We start from the raw sequence: 17,075 nt of genomic DNA, 5'->3' as shown, positions 1-17,075 counted from the left end.
GTACCGTTCCCTTCCACATTTCATATGGAGTCTTGTCGACAGCTTTAGACGGACTTCGGTTAAGTATAAGAGCGGTGACAAAAGAGCATAACCCCATAATGATTCGAGCACTCTTTGTGTGACTCATCATGGATCGAACCATATCAAGTAAGGTTCGATTTCTCCGTTCGGATACACTATTTAATTGAGGTGTTCCAGGTGGAGTTAACTGTAGAGCGATTCCACAGTCTTTCAGGTGTTGATCAAACTCATTTGAAAGATATTCGCCACCACGATCTGAACGGAGTGCTTTAATCTTTCTACCCAGTTGGTTCTGTACCCTATTCTGGTATTCCTTGAATTTCTCAAAGGACTCACTTTTATGCTTCATTAAGTAGACATATCCGTATCTACTCAAATCGTCCGTGAAAGTGATAAAATATCTATAGCCATCTCTAGCGGTAATTGACATAGGTCCACATACGTCCGTATGTATGAGTCCTAATAGGTCACTAGCGCGCATTCCAACACCTTTGAAGGAAATTCGAGTCATCTTGCCAATGAGACATGATTCACACGTGCCATATGTAGAAAATCCGAATGTGGGAATAGTCCCATTATCGATGAGTTTCTTCACGCGTTTTTCATTTATGTGTCCCATTCGACAATGCCATAGATAGGTTTGATCTTTGTCACCAACCTTTAATTTCTTATTATTCATGTGTAATACTTCCGTGGTTTGATCTAAGATATAAATTCCATTCATGGAAACTGCTTTGCCATAAATCATTTCATTAAAAGAGAAAATACAACTATTATCCTATATTGAAAATGTAAAACCGTCTTTAGCAAGTACGGAAACAGAAATAATATTCTTAGATAAACTGGGTACATAGTAACAGTTATTTAAAGATAACTCAAAACCACTAGGGAGTTGAATTACATATGTTCCCTTCGAGGCAGCAACAACTCGTGCTCCATTCCCGACTCGCAGGTCCACATCACCTTTTTCGAGAGGTATGATGTTCTTTAGGCCCTGCAAATGATTACACAGATGAGAACCACAACCAGTATCTAGTACCCAAGTTCCGAAACTTGCATGGTTAATCTCAATCATATGAATATAAGATGACATACCAACAGGAACGACGCGGCCTGCCTTGATGTCCTCACGGTAGACGGGACAGTTCCTCCTCCAATGTCCACTCTTGTGACAATGGTGGCACTCTATGTCACCGCCCTTGCTCTTTGTCTTGCCCTGTGAGCCACTAGTCTCACCAGGCGCACTCTTACCGTTTCCTGGCTTCTTAAACTTTGGCTTACCTACAGCTAGGTCGCCATGAGCCTTGCCCTTACCCTTACCTTTGTTATAAATCGTGAGAACATCCTGCTTCACGCTCCCACTCAATTTCATATCCTTCTCGGTGTGTACGAGAAGGGAGTGTAGCTCATGAGGACTCTTTTTCAAGTCGTTCATATAGTAGTTTGCTCTGAAAAGGGCAAAACCATCATGAAGAGAATGAAGCATTCGGTCAATGACAATGCTCTCACTGATCTTACAATTCAGTGCCTCCAGCTTCTCGACATTCTCAATGAAGAATGTGTGGGCTAACTGGTTGGCCCTTCTGGAGTTTCGCATCAAAGAAGCGACAGGTATGCTCATATGTAACGATTCTCGGTGCCTTTGAGAACTCGTTAGTGAGTGTGGTGAAAATCTTGTTTGCACCTTGGGCAATGAAGCATCTCTGCAAATTGGTTTCCATTGCAAAGATGAGTACGTTCTTTATCGCACCCGCTTCCATAACGAAATCACTATAAGTGAGTGACTCGTTGGCTCCTGCATTTGGGCCTGGGTTGACCGGTATTGGCTCGATTAAATACCCGAGCTTACCGTCGCAATGGCAAAGATTCCGTAGTGCCGCCTCCCAGTCCGCAAAATTTGACCCATAATTCTTCAGTCGAGTGGACTGATTCATTTGGTCCATAAATATTTTTAGCCAGGACGAACGATCTAGTGTGGCACTAGGCATTGGGATTGCGTTATTTTCAGCCATTTGTTGTAACAGTATTATTGATAATAAACGTGTTCTACACTGCGAAAGAAGAATAAAATAATAAGCATGTGCATCGTTTTTATTTTAAGTCTAATGAACTAATGTCATAACGCAAAGACTCAAAAACATTTATACAATTGACCTCCCTCAAGAATTATATAAATGACCCCAAGACTCAATTCTCTGTAAATTGATAAGCTAACCTTTTAGCTAATTCTACCGTTAGAATTATTGGTCGATAAATTTCTGTAAATTCTATCTATAGTCCATCATAATCACGAGAAACTCTTCGGACTATGATGTTGAGGTAAACTAAGTCAACACAACTACTTACCCAACGTAGAAGGGGTCATATTAGGCCTACCGACGAAGAAGGGATTCATAGATGTTTGCCCTTATAAAGACTAATCTCAATTTCCGTTTTAGAGGAAGATCCCATCAACTTTATTTTAATTCATTTTAAGTGAACTATAATCTAGCATGCGAGAATGATTAAACTAAGGTGATGGCTTAAAGACTGTGACATCTGCATGTCCATGAAAACTAACATACAACCTATATGAGTCAATTTTCATGCATTTTAGTAGTAGGTGGTTTGGTTTTAGGCGGAATATGATGCAATAACTAGCATGTGAATGAAAAGCAATAAAATGAAAAACGTAAAAAAAAACAGTAAAAAGTCCTAGTGTGGCCTATCCTATCAAAATGAACAATAAATACAAGTTTGGAATCCATCCTTGGACCCGAGAAGCTTGTCTTGATGTTCCATCTTGATCCATGTAGCGGGAGTGAGCTTGAATCTTCATCTTTAGTCTTCTTTGAAATTACAATAAATAAAATTACATAATTGACCTATTAATTACATTCTAATTTCAAAACCCAAAACTAAAATAAAGGAGATTCGAGATCTCATAATTACATAAAAATCATGTTTCCTTCATTACGAAAACATAATTGACTAAGGCCACACTAAGTATTACAAATTACAACCGATTGCAAAATTAAATACGTAAATAAAATTCATTCATTCGATTCATTCAACATAATTAAAAGCATCAACGAAAATAAATTAAACATACATAATACAATACATTAATTATGTTGATTAATTTATCCAAACCACCTATTTAAATTAAATTAAGTGACAATTCCGCAATTTAATCACATTAATTTCATACATAATCCATATTAAACTTGTAATATGAATTCTATCCGTCAAAATTTTAAACTGCTTTAAAATAACTCGGTATCATTAAATTGTGAACCGATTCACAATAACTAATTGGCCAAAAAAAAAAAAAACAAAATCCAAATATATTTTTTTAAATTGGTCACGGCTAAAAAAAACAATTTTTTTTTTATATTTTTTCAGCTGTCACGGCTGAATAAAAAAAAACCCTTTCCTATTTTAATTCGGTAAATAGGAAAAACAAGGAAAAACTTTCCATAAATTTTTTTTTCTCTCTTTTTCGGCAAAAAGGCAACAAAAAAAAACTTTCTTAATTTTTTTTCTTTTTCTCGGTTTACCAAAAATAAAATTAAAATAAAGTTTTTTTTTTCCGGTAAACCCTAAAAAAAAAACGGCCTCCTTTTTTTTCTTTTTGCGGCAATATGTCCTAAAACAAGATTTGATGACTAAATTGTTTACTTTTGCTATTAGAACATGATTAGCATATGAAATAATAAACATGATCAATTTATATGCCAAAAACTATATAGCAAAAACAATCTTTTTATCATAAACATGACGATTCCATTTAATTTTAACTTAATCAGCACTAAATCAAAACTACAAATTCTTCATATGATAATTTTAACTGATTATAAACTATAATATGAAAAATAGAATGGAAAAATATCATCAAACTGAAAGAAAAAAAACGGCAAGAAAAAACGGCACAAAGATTTTCGAACCACAAAAAAAAACCGAAACCCTAATTTTTTTTTCCGAAAATCCTATTGTTCACATACAAATTTTATGAAAATCATCAAAATTAAAATCGTAGCCTAGTGCTCTGATACCACTTGTGGGAAATAATCTGTATACTTCCCTTTAACATGAAGGATTATAACGATTTAATAAAGATGATCTAAGGTCATAAAATAAAATACATAAACAAAAGTAAAAGGATTTAGAATTAACCTCAGGTCCTAGCAAAATTGGCCTCAGAACAATATCAAAACTGATATTCGCCTATTAGTTGCACCCAAAACGATCTGAGATATACCCTTTGATTATGCTAGAAATCAATCTAAAATTTTCTGTAAAATTTTATTGTCTTTGTGTTTTGTGATGAGAAAGAAGAGGCTAGGTCAAGAAAAAGCATTAGGGTAGAAATAATTCTCTACCTTTTCTTTTTATACAGACCGAAATTTTGGAGTCAATTAGGAAAGAAAAGTCTTTCCTAATTTCGGCCAAACTGACCGAAATAAGGAGATTATTCTCCTTATTTTTGGTCTTTCCAAAAATATATAAAGTGTGTTTAATTGTCATCTAGTGAGGATCGAACCCATGACCTCTTGGTTTGTGTACCCTCACTATTACCACTATGACACATTCATCTTGTTGATATTAAACATAACTGATTATATTTAATTACGAATTAACAGATTAATTCGTCCAAGCTAACATTAAATATATTTAACTAAATATAACTTATTATATTTAATTTACGAATTGACAGTTAATTCGTCTCAACTTAATATTATTTAATTTTATTAAATAATTATCTCATCAACACATTGACTAACTTTGTAGTCATTTTGGGCATCAATGTGATTATATTTCTATAACCACATTTCTCAAACACGTCCTATAGGTGTGACCTTTAGGGACCAGTTGATCACCGCCATCTGTATGATAATAACGTCAAACTTTCTAGCAAGCCAACCGTTATTAGGTAAACGTTAATCAACTGATTAAATATACGAAGTATACCCTTGTGAACCTGTAAGAGATTTACAAATGTTATCACACTAATTTGTGGAGGACACAAGCTCCAACAATTTTAGACTGATGGTCGGGATAAAACACCCTTGCACCGTCTTGCTGCGTCCAGCCGATTGTTATCCGTGGCAGTAAACCTAGTCAGGTCAGGCAATTATTTCATGCCTGATTGGTCCTGACTTTTTACTGTATCCGGTGATGGTTACCAACTCGTTAGGCACAGTTAAGTGCAAAATTTTTGTTTCAGGAATATATAGTAGAGTAGCCCTCAATCCTGAATATTTATGCGTATAATCTTTTATCATGTATAATTGTTCAGGATTCAAAAGGTAAATAGATGGGTTAGTTGAAAAGGTATAAAATACAGACAAGTCATATAAAGCATGTAGTTCATCACATAGCACATCAGGTTGAGTAGTGATTGAATTTGTACCTGACTATAGCCTGATCTGATCTTTACATATGGAATAGTTTTAAATGAGTTACATTCCAGGATCTTGGGATCATTTTCCCTTCTAGTGTTTGGAGCCTGTATGCTCCTTGTCCAATAATTGAATCAATTAAGTAAGGGCCTTCCCATGTGGGAGCTAGCTTGCCTGCTGATTTTTCCTTTTTATTTGGAAATACTTTGCGTAGGACAAGGTCTCCTTCTTTGAAGACCCTGACCCTGACGTTTTTATTGTAAGTCCTGGCAACTGCTTGTTGATATGATGCCATCCTGATTTTGGCAGCGTCTCTTAGTTCTTCTGTTAGGACTAAGTTATCTTGCATCAGGTCTTTGTTTGTTTCAACGTTGTTCAGGCTGGATCTGGATGTTGGCACTCGTACTTCTGCAGGGATGACAACTTCGCAGCCATACACCAGGGAGTAAGGTGTTTGGCCTGTCGTAGTTTTTGGAGTTGTCCTGTCTGCTCAAAGTACTAATGGAAGTTCTTCAGCCCATCTGCCTCGTCTTCTTTTCAGCTTCTTTTTTAGGCAGCTTATGACTACCTTGTTGCTTGACTCTGCCTGGCCATTAGCTTTTGGGTATCCAGGGGTTGATGTTACCAAGTTGATGTTCCATTCTTGGCAGAATGCTTGGGTCCTTTTACCCACGAATTGAGTTCCATTGTCACATACTATTTCTAATGGGACTCCATATCTGCAAATAATGTTTGTCCTGATGAAGGATATTACTTCTTTTTCGGTTACTTGCCTGTAAGAGTCAGCCTCGATCCACTTAGAGAAGTAATCAGTCATGGCTAACATGAAGACTTTTTGCCCTGGAGCTACAGGCAGTTTTCCCACAATGTCCATGCCCCACTTTATAAATGGCAGGGCGCGGAAATTAAATGAAGGAGTTCAGATGGCTGATGTATGATTGGTGCATGGATTTGGCAAGCTTCGCATTTCGAAGAGTATTCCAGCGATCGACCCTCAGCGAGGCCAAGAGTAGCCTGTCCTGAGAATTTTGCTTGCCAGGCTCTTTCCTCCTTTATGATTGCCACAGTGTCCATCATGTATTTCTTGAAGTACTAGCTTGGCTTCGTCAGGCTCCAAGCATCTCAGGTAGGGTCCAGCCTGCGATCTCTTGAACAAGGTATTATTGATGATAGCATAAGATGAAGCTCTAATTCTAAAGGCCCTTGCCTCATGTCTTCTCTGAGGTAGTATTCCTCGGAGAAACCAATCATAATAAGGTTTAGTCCAAGAGTTCTTGTCCGATTGATGAGGTTGACTGCCTCAGTTTCTTTGATAGTCGGTTCTAATAAGTGCATAATTGGTATTTTATCAAAAATAGCGGGGGTAAAGTTTGAACCTAGGTCACTAGAGCATCGACACAGGTATTCGGTCTCTAAGTATTTGATCGATATCAAATGAAGGAAATTTAGCAGTAAGGACTTTTGCATGTTCTAAATACGAAATCATTTTTGCATCCTTAGCCGTATAAATTCCCTTTATTTGATTGGCAATTAAGAGTGAATTAGTTTTTACCTTTAGGTTTTGAACACCGAGGTCTAGACATACCTTTAAGCCTGCTATCAGGGCTTCATATTCTGCTTCGTTGTTGGTAGCTTTAAACTCACAGCTTACAGCCTGAGCTATTACATCTCCCTGTGGTGATTTAAGTACTAATCCTAACCCTGTCCCCCTGGCATTGGATGCCCCATCTATGAACAAGGTCCATTCTTGGTCTAAGGTTTTATTCTCTAGTTGGTTGACCTCTTTTATTAGGCCTGGTTCCAGGTTAGGGCTGAAGTCAGCCACAAAGTCTGCTAGGGCCTGCGATTTGATCGTTGCCCTGGGTTCAAAGGAGATGTCATATGTACTAATCTGTACTGACCATTTGGCCATCCTGCCTGAAAGTTCAGGCTTACGTAGGACAGACTTTATGGGTAAGTTGGTCCTGACTATAATTGGGTGACTTTCAAAATAAGGTCTCAGCTTGGTACACGACATTATCAATGCTAAAACATATTTTTCAAGTAGTCCATACCTCAACTCAGCATCTAGCAGGCTTTTACTTACATAGTAGACTGGATGTTGCTGCCCATCCTGTTCTTTTACCAGGACTGCACTGATTGCTGTGTTGGTGACAGATAGGTATATTGACAAAGGTTCTCCTGTTTCTGGTTTAGCCAGTAAGGGTGGAGATGATAAATAGGATTTTAGATCCTGGAAAGCTGCCTCATGCTCGTCCGTCCACTGGAATTGTTTATTTTTCCTGAGTAAGTTATAGAATGTCTTGCATCTTTCAGAAGATCTTGATATAAAGCGGTTCAGGGCAGCTACCCGGCCTGTCAATTTTTGGATATCCTTGACAGACATGGGTGACTGTAGTTCCAGGATGGCCTTTATTTGTTCAGGGCTTGCTTCTATGCCTTTTTTTGTGACCATATATCCAAGAAATTTGCCTGCAGAGACCCCAAAGTGGCATTTTGCAGGGTTCAGCTTCATGTTATATTTTTGTAATATCTCAAATGCTACTTCTAGGTGCTTCACATGATCTTCTGCATTCTTGGATTTCACCACCATGTCATCTATGTATACTTCCATGATGTCACCTATCTGGTCTTTAAACATCATGTTGACCAGGCGCTGGTACGTTGCCCCTGTATTCTTCAGGCCGAAAGGCATGGCAATGTAACAGTATATGCCTCGGTCTGTAATGAATGTAGTACTCTCCTGGTCAGCAGGGTGCATCTTTATTTGATTGAATCCGCTGGAAGCATCCATGAATGTTAGCATCTCGTGGCCTGCTGTTGCGTCTACCATGGCATCAATATGAGGCAGGGGGAACGGATCTTTAGGACAGGCTTTGTTCAGGTCAGTGTAGTCTACGCAGACTCTCCACTTTCCATTCTTTTTCTGCACAACAACTACATTAGCCAGCCACTCAGGGTACATTACTTCCCTGATCATCCCCATATCCAGGAGTTTTTCTACTTCTTCATTTATTATGGTATTTCTTTCAGCTGCAAATTTGCGCCTTTTCTGTTGCACAGGCTTAAAAGATATGTCAACATTGAGCTTATGAGTAATAATATCAGCGCTAATTCCAGTTATATCAAAATGTGACCAAGCAAACCAAGATGATTTATTTTTGAGATATTTTACCAGTTCAGGCCTGACACTATCTGGTGCGTCAGATCCTATTAAAACATACCTGTCAGGGTACTCAGGGTCTAGAATTACCTGATCTGTTTCCATTCTGGGAGGTGCTACATACGTGCTCCTGACAAGGTACTGTAATTGCTATGCCAGGGACTTACCTGCCTTGGAAGGCTTCAAGGCTGCTGTGTAGCATTCCTGGGCTGTCTTGTGATCCCCTTTGATTGTGGCTATGCCCCAGTCTGTTGGTATCTTGATGTACTGGTGATAGGTTGAAGGTACGGCCTTGACGTTGTGAATCCAGGGTCTGCCCAGGATGGCGTTGTAGGATGACAAGCAATCAAGGACCCCAAACTTTTTGTAGGATGAGACTCCTTCCACATAGGTTGGGAGGTGGATCTCTCCTAGAGTGCTCCTGGTTTCTCCACTGAACCCTACTAGAACGCTGGATTTTTTGGTGATTTGATCCTCGTTTATCTTCATGGCTTTCAGTACGTCAAGCATGATCAGGTTTACTGAGCTGCCTCCATCTACCAGGATTCTTCTTACTGTGGCTGTTCCAATCTGCATAGAGATGACCAGGCCATCGTGATGAACATCAGGGATGCCCACTAGGTCGCAATCATTGAAAGTGATTGTTGGAACTGGATCCAGCTTGCAGGGTGACACGGTCCTTGGTGTCCTGGCTATCTTTTTTGCCGTTGAGCTTGTCAGGCCACAAATTTCTGAACCGCCTGATATGAATTTTACTTCATAGAGTGGTGGTGGTGGAGGGAGGCTGCGATCCTGCTTGTGCTCTTGATTTTCTTTATCCTGGTTTGCATTCCTGCCTTTTGACTTGATCAGGTCTTTTAAGTATCCTGATTTCAGCAGGTAGGCCACTTCCTTCCTCAGAGTGAAACAATCATCCGTGGTGTGTCCAATATCCATGTGAAATTCGCACCATTTTGAATTGTCTATTATGGGATTTGGATTTTCTACCTTCCTGGGCCATCTAACAGCTGTCCCCATGTTGTCAAGTCTCTGGATCAATCCTGCAGTGTCAACACAAAAGTTATGTTCGGAGATAGGTGAATAAACCTTAACCTTACCTTGATATTTGTGAGTCAGGTTGACTTCTGATTGATCTGGCCTGGAATATGGAGTAGGTCTGTAATTGTTCCCTCTGTTGCTTTTCCTATTGCTTTTTTCATGATCCCTTGGTCCACTGGGTGATCCAAGCTTGTAGCTTTTATCTTCTTCCAGCCTGATGAAGGCAAGGGTCTTGGCCTGAACATCTTCGAAGGTGTGGCAGGGATACTTAGTGAGTTCATTGTATAAGTCACTATGTGGTAGTAACCCCTGTCTAAATGCCTCCACTGCTGTTCCAACGTCACACCTGGGTATAGATACTTTTTCTTTGTTGAACCTTGCAAGGAATGTCCTAAATGTTTCATCAGGCTTCTGTGTAACTCGGTAAAGGTCACTGGATCGTTTCTCCAACTCCTGCTACTTGCGAATCTGGTTGAAACGTTGATCGGGTTGGCAAAGGAATGGATATCTTTGCCAAGGCGGTTGATGTACCATTGCGGGGCGGGGCGGTCAAGGTCGTTCCAAATCCCTTACACATGCAAACTTGTCTCGAATTGGGAATGGATGCAACCAACATTTTCTGCTTGTAAAGAGCCACGTGATTTTGTGGATCCGTGGTTCCATCATAGACCCTCATGGATGGAATTGTGAACTTCTTTGGTAGGTCTACTTTGGCTATTTCGTCTATGAAGGGTGAATCAAAGATAGCATAGCCATCGGGCGACTTCTTCCATACTTGGCGGTACTCCTGTATCTTGTCAAATTTTTCATTGAGTTTCTTGATCTCCTGAACTACTGCCATCATGATAGCTGCTGCAGATTCATCAGGTTTATCATCATTTTTCGGCTCTTCATCACCATCTACGTTAGTGATTTTAGGAGTATTTGGGCTCCCAAAACTGGAAAAATCAATGTTTTTGATAATTGATGAAAATGGGGTTCCTGGTTGGAATCTAGAGCCTGCCCCTTGGGTTTTTTCCGTTTTGTTTCAGGTGACTCGATTCTTTCAATTGCGGATCTCTCGTTTTTGGGCCACTTTTTCTTTCAGGCTTTCCAACTTAGCAATTTTTTGGAGAGCTGCATTCAATTGATCTTCAACGGTGGGTTGGGCCATTTTTGTAGGTTTTTAAGTTTTTGTAAGATGAGAAAAAAGGGTTTAAAGAGCTAGATGCCCCACGGTGGGCGCCAATTGTTTTGTGTGGATTTTGCGCAAGGCGAAATCAGGTCAGGGTGATGTTGTGCAGGGTTAACTAGCTCTAATTAGATTTCTGCTCAGGTTGACAGGGTACGATTTAAGCTGTAAATAAGATAATAGAAATAACAAGACAAACAATTTTGTACGTGGAAAACCCTTAAATGGGAAAAAAACCACGGGCACCAAGCCAGGAGAGGATTTCACTATATGATTTGAGAGAATATTCTAATTATAACAGATATGCTTGTAATTCTTAGTAATATGCGCTCTTCTTCCTGTGTACGAATGACGTCCCCCTTCAGATCTCTCAAGTGTTCTTTATATAGCTTCCCATCTTGAACGACTGCATTATCAAGCATTGAAGGCTGAATATTCTCCATAATTGCTGGTAATAATTGCCAAATATATCCTTCTTAATTACCGTAATTACTGCATAATCTTTACACTTAATGCTGCATATTTATTTCCTTTAATACACGCGGATTTGGTCAAATATTGTCCTGATATTTAGACCGTTGTCCTCTCCATGGCCTGGCGCCTAACTTCATGTGCCCTGAGAGCCTGGCACCCTGAGAGCCTGGCAGTCAGGTTTAGGTGAAATGCTGATCAGGGTGGTCTGCGGATTTCCAGGCCTAACAGATATCTCTGGGGCTATCTCTGGGACTGTAGAGGAGATCCTAGCGGAGCAGACTGGTGAAGGTGCTGCTGCAACTCCTGAAGCTGTTCAGGTACCTGCAACAGAGAAGCAGATGGAGCACGGGGAGTAGAGCACTGGTCAGGATGTAGTTGTCGAGAGGATTGAACTCTCTTAAATTTTAAGTTGTCTGGGGACTTGGCCCTGTGTGGTGCAAGTTTGTAAAAAACTCTTTTTCGTTTTTTTTTTTATTTTGGCTCGTTTTGTGCCTGCTGGTATGCAGGCTTTAAACTCTGATGGTGCCTGCTACAGGTAGCAGGCGCCTTAACTTAATGTAGTTCTGGGCCCAGGTTTTAGGCCCTCCTTTTGTTATACTTGCGTTTTTTGCCATTGATTTCTGGAGTTGTGATTCCACATAGGTATATCCAGGAAGTTGACCTGGTTCCAGGTGCACAACCCTTGTTCCTGGTGACAGGTGTTTGGGCTAAAATTAGCACAACAAAGGAGGCCCACTTAATAAAATGAAAGCTATGGAAGGAGTGATAAGGAGGAAGGAAGCCCGCGGATGGAGAAAGGGGGAACGGGCTCAAGGGAGATCAGGAGCCCATCATAGAGAATGCCCGGATTAAGGAAATAGGAGTTAGGGAGAAGATAGGGAGAAGTTAGGGAGATCAGGGAGAATTGGCAAGGGAGTCCGGGTTTGGAAAGAGTCCTTAGGGAAATTATATTCCCTTTCCATATTCGGAGTAGGACATATCTAGGGTTCTTGCCCTATAAATAGCCAAGGAAGCGAATCAAGAAGGACATTCAACACACCATATTCACACATCCACATTCAAGATCACACCTCGACATATCATACTCAAATATACGTTCATCTAGGATCTTGCAGGCCTGACACCTAGGGCTAGCAGGATTAGCTTTGTGCCACGATTGTAATCATCCTCCAATTCATATAGTGCAATACTTGGCAGGGTACCGTCCCTCCCGCGGTTGTTCTTACATTGGGTTTATTTACATTACGCACTTTATTTCTCTATTTATTTATTGACATACGAACGATCATATAACCAACCAACGAGTAAGACTACATTGACCCTAATTAATCGACTTGGGTAAAAATACCTAAACAGTTTGGCGCCCACCGTGGGGCATTGTGGTCGTCAATCGTTGATATTCTAAATATACAATGGAAAAGCAAGCATCTGAAGCCGTGTCAGGGTGCAGGCAACCATCGCCACCACCACCGTCTAGCCAAAATCCAACATCAACAGTGGCCACGCAGGCTCCCGGACACACCTCAAGAATCATACCGACAACAAAAGCCTCTCTACCTCCCAGGACTCCTGCTGTCGTGGCCCAGGCCAGGTCAGATAAGGGAACAACAAGTTCAGGCCTCACTCCGCCACCTAGTCCCACACAAATCTTACTCACTGGCATAAAAAAAATCTTCAAAAAGCTATGGAAAACATGAGAGAAGACCAAAGGAGAGCAGATGCTGAAGCAAGAAGGAGAGACAGAGAGCTCTGGGCACAGATTGATATCCTAAAACAGCAGTCTGTCACTCCAGTAAGTGGGACAGGTGAAGGAAGATCTCCTTTGGTAGATCTGACACGGGGAGCATCGGGCAGCAGGTAGATACCAGCTGAACTAATAACAAGATTAGATTTGGCTACAGTACCGTCAGATGGAAGAATAACCCCACGAGGGTTAGGATACCTCACACCAGATAGCTGGCAGCCGGCCAACTACATAGGGACACAAACAAGTGGCCTCCCCGTCAGCAGCCCCGCAACAATCGATCAAACACCTGTAGCAGGATCCGAGTCAAACCAGCAAGTGAACAGGCAGCAGGGGACAATCGTTACTACAACCCCCCTGGCTGCCGGAGCCTATCAGAACCTTCAAGAACCCAGATCAGGAGGAAATATGCAGACAGCTGACAGACGGACCCCAGATTCAGCCAGTATAACTAATCAGCAGTACTTGGAACTAAAGGAGATGCTGAGCAGGGTCCCAGGGCTACCACCCCCACTCGAGAAAGCAGCTCTTGACAGTTACGCCGATTCACCTTTCGTGGACACCATAGCCATGCCAAAGGGATTCACAAATCCAAATATGCCTCTCTTCGACGGCACAACAGATCCCTTTGATCATATCAGCCAGTATAAGAAGAAAATGATGACGGTAACAGCTATAGGGCAAGTCAAGGAGGCTTGCATGTGCAAAGGATTCAGGTCCACCCTAAAAGAACCGACACTTCGATGGTTTGTGAGCCTGCCCAACAGATCGATATCTACATTTGCTGAATTGGTGAACGCATTTACTCAACAGTTCGCAAGCAGCAGAAAGCCACAGAAGCACGCAGGAGACCTATACAGAATCGTCTAGGGGGCAGGAGAGAGCATTGGAGAATACAATACTAGGTTCAACAATGAGAAGGTAGCAGTACGAGAATGTGATGCCTCAACAGCAGTAGAAGCCTTCAGAAGAGGCCTCCACCACGACTCCGACCTATACAAGCAGTTAACCATGCATCCATGCCATAGTTTCGAGGCAGTACAGGAGAAGGCAGCTGCCGCAGTCAGGTTGGAGGAAGATGTCTTAGCCAGAGCCAGCTTGCTAAGCGCGCCTAGTATCTCTAGTACCTCAGCCGTGGAGAAATCAGGAAGAAAGCAAACCACCAGCAAGAAGGATGAGAGGTACAAACCATACGGGAGGGGAGTCAACAGAATCGAAGAAAATCAGCTACTCCTCACTCTGGCAGAATACGGATTCACCACAGGAATCGGAGGAATCTTGAAGTCACTCAGGGAGATGGGAGATGGAGTCAGGTGGCCCAACCCACCACTAGGAGAGCAAGCATGGAGGAAGGACAACAAGAAGAAGTGCGAATTCCACCGGGATATTGGGCACAACACTGAGGATTGCTATACATTACGAAGAGACAAGCGCCTGTACGAACAAGTAAAGTTGAGCCACCTATTACCACGTGGGGGCAAGCAGCAAGATAAGGTAGGCTCCGCCAAGCCGGCAGATCCACCCACATGCACCAAAATCATAAACGTGATAACAGGCGGCTCAGACTTAAGCGGGCTGACAAATTCAGCAGCAAAGAGACGTGCTACAGAGACCAAAGGAGATAGGCCAGCCAATTCGTGCAGAATTTCTCACAGTGACCTGCCAGCAGTCAGCTTTGATGAAGAAGATGCATACGATGAGCGAGAACATCATGACGCACTTATTAACACCTTATCAATGGCCAATTGCACAGTTTGAAAGGTCTTGGTAGACACAGGAAGCTCGGTCAACTTAATCATGCTGAAAACTATAGAAAATATAGGATTCAGCGAGAAGGATCTATGATACGTGCATATTCTATACACTTTATCTGCGGTTTTGGCACGTATTTCCATGCATAATTGTTAGCTTAAGGCTACTATTTCTCCCGAAACGGTTTACTTTGCATTTTCTATGATTTATTGTAGGAACGAGTGGAAGTAAGCTAAATCAAGCCTAATTCGTCCTCTGGGGGCAAGTTTAAGGAAGCCAAGAAGAAGGGGAGTCTTATTCACTCACCTTGGGGTGCGTGCAAAGGAGTGAAGAGTTGATTGGGAGGAAAAAGAGAGCCACTGCACAGCATATTCTGTCGATCGACAGAGCTGTTCAGTCGATCGACCACTGAAACGCATCAGACGCTACTGTTCTGCATTAACCAGTCGATCGACCATGCTGACCGGTCGATCGACCTGATTTCGAGCTGATATCTTTTTCTCCGTGTTAGGCTTTTAAAAGCCCAACTTGTAATTAACTTTCGGTATCTTTTTATCAGTAGAACGCAGCAACTTTTAGGTTAGGCTTTTCATTCTGGAAAAACTTAGTGTTTAGATCTAGCTTAAAGACGGAAACCTGGGATTCGAATGCTTTGTTCTTGAATTTAATTAGTAAGCTTTTTATGCAATTCTTCCTTTTCCTTATTTTCCTTGTTAATTTGATTCTTATCTTTATCAATTTAATTTCAGCAATCGAGTTCTTTCCTCTTGGTTTAGTTTGATTTAATTATGTCAAATTTGTTCTTTACCATTAATTTTGCAATTAGTGTAGTTATGATTATGCGTAGGTAATTCCTTTGATTGGGAATAAGGTGAGCCATGGTATTAAATTAGGATTGTTGTGTAGCATGAGTTCTTCCGTATTGGTCTTGCTATCTTTTGATAAATTTCTTTACTAGATTGAAAGATTGGTAATTTGAATTATCGCTAGATTTGGAATTTCTCTTGAGCGAAAGCGTTGATAAATTCTAGGGAATTAATAGACCGTGAGGTTATTTGAGCTTTGATCGAAAGGCTAGCTTATTTTCCCTGAGACCGTATTGTAAGACTTTTGCTACCTTACTGACCTGATATTTGCCATGGTGAACCGAAGTTCCCGATCCCTTTTTTTATCTTGTTGAGAATTTTCATTTTAGCAATTAGCCAGTTAATCAACCAAATTCAAAACCCCCAATTAATTGTTACTTTTATAGACTGAAAAATAGCAAACAAAATCAACCTTGTCTCTCTGTGGTTCGACCCTTACTATCACTAGCTATAGTTTTAGTTTGGAATTATAAATTTAATTTTGGTACTAAACAACGGTATCAAATTTTGGCGCCGTTGCCGGGGAGACGGTGTAATTTTGTTTGCCTTATTTTAGTTTATTTTTCTTATCTCAAGGAACTTTGATTCCTTGAGGCCGTTGCTTACCTTTGCTTCTAGTTTTGCTTTTGCACAGTTAGAAGACAGGTTTTTGAGAGGAAGACTTGAGTACTCTCACTTTGGAAATTATGGCTACAATATATGATAATTTTCAGCCAAAGGAGCACCACCTTCCAAAGGGGCGCCAGTTACCTACCCCTACTACCGGTAATTTTGAGTTTTGTTCCTCTTATATTAGTTTAGTGGAGCGAAATCAGTTCGCGGGTCTGCCAGATGAAGACCCCTTGAAGCATATGGAAACTTTCACAGACTATTGCTGTTCCATACCTATACCGGCTGGGGTAACTCAAGATGAAGTGAAGGGATTTATGTTCTTGTACTCCTTGAAGGATTCGGCGCGAGATTGGTACCGCTACCTCGATAGGGTAGCAGCTGGAGTCACGGATTGGACATCTTTAGCATTAGCCTTCTACAAGAAGTACTTCCCACTTTCAAAGACTGATGCCTTGAAGGGTAAAATCACGAGTTTTCAGCAAGGAACCGACGAAGATTTTTGTGAAGCATGGGGACGTTTTAAAAGTTTGGTCCGAGCTGTCCCTCATCATGGTTTCCAGCAATGGTATCTTTGCAACCTATTTTACAATGCTTTATATGATGATTACAAGGTCATCTTGGATGCAGCTGCTAATGGCAGGTTTCAAAACAATACCGGTCAAAGTAAAGGTTGGAACACTATCGAGGAGATGGCAGTCCATAAAGCTGAGTTTGGAAGTTCACGTGGAAAGTTACGAAAGCAAAGTGAAGAAATGACTGCTGTTGTGACACTTATGACTTCCATTTCTACCCGTCTCGAGAAGCTCGAGATTTCTGAAGCTTCCAAGGAGAAATTCGAAATTCCTGTTCAAAA

The 17,075-nt window shown here is 41.0% G+C and overlaps 1 non-coding gene across 1 annotated transcript; it reads right to left on the bottom strand.

Annotated features, from left to right (window-relative positions):
• Nucleotides 1-16,669: 16,669 nt before the first annotated feature.
• LOC141636194 (small nucleolar RNA R71) lies at nucleotides 16,670-16,778 on the bottom strand. Its single transcript, XR_012540822.1, has one exon. It is a non-coding gene; the product is annotated as a small nucleolar RNA R71 (small nucleolar RNA).
• Between the last annotated feature and the right edge of the window lie 297 nt (nucleotides 16,779-17,075).

Source organism: Silene latifolia, chromosome Y, assembly GCF_048544455.1.
Source record: "Silene latifolia isolate original U9 population chromosome Y, ASM4854445v1, whole genome shotgun sequence".
Lineage (NCBI taxonomy): Eukaryota > Viridiplantae > Streptophyta > Magnoliopsida > Caryophyllales > Caryophyllaceae > Silene > Silene latifolia.
The sequence above is the reverse complement of the archived record's forward strand: the minus strand, read 5'-3'. Positions and strand labels throughout refer to the sequence as shown.